Source organism: Chiloscyllium punctatum, chromosome 21, assembly GCF_047496795.1.
Source record: "Chiloscyllium punctatum isolate Juve2018m chromosome 21, sChiPun1.3, whole genome shotgun sequence".
NCBI classification, from domain to species: Eukaryota; Metazoa; Chordata; class Chondrichthyes; order Orectolobiformes; family Hemiscylliidae; genus Chiloscyllium; species Chiloscyllium punctatum.
The window spans coordinates 45,475,486-45,480,648 of record NC_092759.1 but is presented as its reverse complement, the minus strand read 5'-3'; the positions used below and the strand labels follow the sequence as shown (position 1 = coordinate 45,480,648).

At 44.8% G+C, this 5,163-nt stretch overlaps 1 non-coding gene across 1 annotated transcript; it reads left to right on the top strand.

Annotated features, from left to right (window-relative positions):
* The first annotated feature begins 4,294 nt into the window (after positions 1-4,294).
* On the top strand, positions 4,295-4,386 carry trnar-ucu (transfer RNA arginine (anticodon UCU)). Its single transcript is given in 2 exon segments — positions 4,295-4,331; positions 4,351-4,386. It is a non-coding gene; the product is annotated as a tRNA-Arg (tRNA).
* The last annotated feature ends 777 nt before the right edge of the window (positions 4,387-5,163 follow it).

Genomic DNA, 5,163 nt, shown 5'->3' with positions numbered 1-5,163 from the left:
TGCCATTGTCCATTCACGCTTGCCCTTCGGCGTGGCCGGCACCTCGACCTCCCATAAGTCTGCTTTGGATTACAAATATTTGACATACACATGTTAACTGATCACTTGGCGGCTTCTGGGCTGCCGTCCTTCCCGCTGAGTTTGCATTCGCATTGCCTTGAGAACGGGAATCGTATTTTTTTGTGTGGGCTTCACATTTACAGACAGCGAATGATTTAGGCGGTAGGACCGCTTCCAGAAGGTCAGAAGTCAGGCCACGGTGTATTTTGGGCTTTCCAGAGTAGGTCAAGAAGCCCCTGTGTTTCCATAGACATCCACAATTATGTACAATCCCGTATGCATATTTGCTATCGGCGTAAATATTCACTATCCTTCACTCAGCCAATTTACGTCTCAGTCAAGGCAATCAGCTCTGCTGCTTGAGCTGACAGATGACAATGGAGTGATTCCGCTTTGACTACCTCATGGGTAGTTACTACAGTATACCAAACACAAGTCTGGCCTGTCCGTTTGCTCCTGAATGCTGACCTTTTCACAAAAAAAGGCATATCCTGATTCTGATTTTGTGAATCCTACACGTCTGGTCTGGGTTGCAAATTTTATTAGTTACAGCGACACAGTCATGTGGGTCTCCGTCTCCTGTTGCGGCGATAAGGCTAGCAGCATTACAGACGTTACATCTCGTTATTGTCATGTTAGGCATCTCCAATAGCACAGTATTGTTTCTGAGCCGACATGTGTGCTGTGTTTTGCTCGGAAAACAGTAAGGATGCATGTGGGAACAGTAGGGTTAATTCTCCAAAGCCGACTGTGCCCCTGGATGCTACAACAAACCTTTTCAGCTGCAGCCACGACTCGCAGGCATATCGGCAATCCTGCCACTACGGGGTCTAAGTTTAAGCAAAATGTAAGCTACCTGCCTCAACTTTCCCACATTATCCTGCATCAGCACAGATGTCATGCATCTACCGTTTGTATAAAAGGCTTGTTTGGATTCGGAATCGCCAGTTTAGGTGTGGTTTGGAGCGCCATTTTCAATTCAACTGCTACGGTCTCTGGTTCTGCAACTCTTAGCCATTGAAAATTTCATTTAGCGGGGCCTCAAGGGTTGTGTAATGTGGGATAAACATTCTGGTTTGCTTGAACTTTGTTTGACCAATGGCCTTCCATTGTTCAGAAAGAAGTGACCTAAGAACTTCCCCTGTTGTTGCAAAAATTGTAATTTTGCGAAAATAGCTTTGTGCCCATTCCTGGCTAGAGGGCAGAGCAACGCAAGCGTATCTTTCTCACATTGTTCCTCTGTTGGTGCTGCTGTTAAGCATTCGTGTACATACTGCAGAATCGCTGACCCCTGGGTTAAAACAAGAATCTCCAGACTCAAGCATCGAGCCCTATTAATTATGGTGGGGGACTCACAGTAATCTTGACAAAGTTGCTTGAATGTACATGATTTGCCTTTGAGTGGAAAAGTGAACCAGAAGTGACTTTCTGGGTGTACCGGTACACTAAAGAAGACATTTGCTAAGTCCATAGCATTGAACCACTTACTGTCAGGTGGAATTTGAGCTAATATAGTACAAGGATTAGGAACATTTGGGGCGGACTGAACAACAGCATAATTCACTACCAGCATGTCTGGAACAAAGCTCCGTTTCCCTGATTCACCTGGAAAGTTTGCCTTTTTGACCAGAAAAATGGGGGCTCTCGCCGATGATTATCCACAGGGAATTGTCACTCAAGCCTTCAGGAGGGATTCAGTGTAGTATCCTTTGACAGCCTCGGATTTTAACGAGTTTTGTGTTCTGCATGGACATACTCAGACTTCGGGGCTATTCTTGTGGGTTCACAGCTTCGTATGACCCACACATCACGCTTGCCTTTTGACCTGCACTCAGTAGGGACCCTTCTTAATCTTGGGTCCGAGACATCTTCCAGAGCTCATCGACAGGCTACCCTCTTGGAGGGGGTTACCTGGACTGCTTTGTCTGCCTGAGTTAGCCAATTTGGTTTCTTCATATCTGTCCTTATATCTGCATGGAATCAGATACGCACATCGTCGCTGAAGACACAACCTTTCGGTTTTTTTGTGCCTGCAGTACCCATCGTCTCAAATCCTGCCACCTCTCGCTGGATACCTTCGCCAATGGTACGTGAGGAATGGTGCCTTCCACATCAAAAGATACTTTGGATAGGTTTACACTGACTGCACATCTGTGATCATTCCAATAAACTTCGCACAATACTAACTGAACTGGTTTAACCAATCTCCTCAAACAATCCTTCTCATATGATTTGTAAGGGCCATCACGGTGTATGTGTGCTGTGCAGTGCAGCATATCCCCTGCAAGAAAATCTGTGTTAATGGAATTAACAAGGTTACTTGATTGCTGGGCGAGGGAATCGCATACTGAACTTATGGTTTTCTGGCTTAATCGCCACTCATAGACATGCATCGGGGTGGTGAGTCGTAATTTACAGCTTGCGCTGGTAAACCTTCTTTTCGTATTACCTGCAAGCCAATGATCGCGAGCCATCTGATTTAAAGGACAGATTTCCGACAATAGTAATGAGAATTGGAATGTTTCACCATTACTGGTTCCACACAATAGGGGTGCGGTTAAGCTCTTTCGTATCACGACTCCTGATGCACCCACGACGTCGACTCTCTCAACTGCCTTGATTTAAGGGCTGAATATGTTGCTCCTGTATCTCCCAAAAAGGTAAATAGCTCACCTTCCACAAATAATACAGTTTCCCTTGAAACTAGAATTCGCTTCTTCTTATCAACACCTCAAGTTCAGGGGCCTGAAACATTCGAGTTACTTTCCAGATACGGAGGGTTTTTTTCTCATTCCTTGACTGTTGATATGGTCGTTTACTGGCCTTGTAAGTCTGCTATTATTTCGGCTTAACTTAACATTTTTTTTCAGTCTGTCTGCAACACTTGACTCTGCAAAGTAAGGTACGTACTTATTTGTTTCCTTGTGCTTTTATTGGTTTCAAGATAAATGTTAATTTTCCATTAAAATGGACATCACATTATTTTACAGGTCACGGCAACAGCCAGGGCCGAAGTGCCTGCACTGCATTGTAAAGTTCTATGTTGTAAGTTACATTTCCTGCTGGTTTCCGATATCTCTCCTTACTGTGAAGCTTCTCGTCACATCTTCCAGAGATTTGTCTGCACTTCATTTAATCGAGGCAACTGTATTTCTTGCTCAGAAGGTGTCCTCCCTCCAATGGAGAGAGGAACACAGAATCGGTGACAAAGCTGAGATCACTTACGTTCTGTCCATAATCAACAAAAAACTATCCCGATCTTCCAGTCTCCTGTACTTCAACATTACAATGTGTTCCCACCCTTCTGGCTCTCTGCCTGTATCCCTGATGAAGGGCTGTTGCCCGAAACGTCGATTTTACTGCTCCTCGGATGTTGCCTGAACTGCTGTGCTTTTCCAGCATCACTCTAATCGAGACACTGTGTTCCCAGACCATCATTTCAATCTCTGGTCTGCTGCAGTGCTCCTTCACGACACAACACAAGCTGGAAGACACGCAACTCATTTTCTACCGACAGACCATTCAAACATTAGGACCCAACATCGAGTTCAATCATTTTAGAAACCGTCCGCCCTCTTACACATTCTTCACCCACCCGCCCTTCCCATCAGTTCCGAAGACGGATCATTGGACTCGAAGAGTTAACTTTCCTTTCTCATCAGAGATGGCCAAGAACTGCTGATTTTGTTCAGACCTTTTGGCTTTTCTTCTGAGAACTTTATTTTTCTATTGTAATCGCCGGAAACTGGAAGCGTCTGATTGCAGGAGGAGAATTTCACAGGAGATGAAAAGAATGGCAAGGGCTTGACCACTCCCATTGTGAAGGTACGTGAGCTAGGCTGGGGATGTTTATCTAAGCGCAAAGAAGGCTGAATGAGAAACCGATTAACGTGCTCATTTGATGAAGAGGATAGAGATGTGTGACAGGGATAAGCCTGTATTGGGAAGGAACAGAGTGAGAAAACTGAAAGACAAGGGACAAGGAGGAGACTTCTGAAGAATACTTTCACCTATAGAGTATTGATTATCTGGAAATCATTATCTGAACATGTGGCAAATGTAAGTGTCATGAGAACGTTTCAGCAGTCTGTAGCCGAACACTTGATGAGCCAGAGCACAAGTGGATAAGGACCAGGTACTGGAAAGTGTGACGAGGACAGACAGGCGCGAGATGGGTGTCCTGAACGCAATGCGTCAAAGGCAAACTTGTGTGCTTAAAGCAGACTGCTGGCGCGGCTCTGTGGCGCAATGGAAAGCGCGTTGGACTTCTACATCAATGTTCAGCTGGCTATTCAAAGGCTGTGGGTTCGAATCCCATCAGAGTCGAGTTTTAATTTATGTTTTGCCAAGTGGTCAGACCAGACTCAGCTGCAAAACCAGTAATATTCGTGCATAAACCCAACTGCCTCGAAACGGCACATTTTCTTCTCACTGATTTACATTATCGATGTCTAATTATGGTAGAGATCGATAAATGCCTGTTAGCTAGTAGGCAACACGATGGTGTGGATGGGCTGGAAAAAGACATAAAATTGTTGTGTCAGCCATGATGATATTTAATTACGTGGCGGGGCAGGATTGGTGTTAAGAATGGCCTCCTTCTGCTCCTTTGTGTCTGTGCCATTTCTGTCCCAGTTTTTAAAATAATCACAATGAGGACATTATGAATTAAACGCCAAGTAATATTTTCGTTTCACCTCCACCTCGCTTCCCTCCCACCTGGAATAGACAGCTCTTGTTTCAGCTTTAGATCAGACAGTGGAGGATTCTCACAAGTTCTGCTTCAGGCTGAATGTTCCTTCACATACGTTTCCAGGTGGACACATGAAGCAAACAATTGCATGGATGCTGGGGATTCAGGGGCAGATTTCCCCTTTGCTGGGCTGGAATTCTGGCCAAGGTGATGAACGTGAATTTCTGACATTTTGAATCTGACTCTGGATTCTTGCGACTTTACTAATTAAACTGAATTTAATTTGCCCTTGCAGAAAATTATTCAATCTTCACTGTGCATAAAAACCATGCCACGTGCTCGTGCACGGAGTATGCTGAAGATTGTTGATATTGTGTGCAGTGTGGGTCGATGTGTCATATGAACAAGCC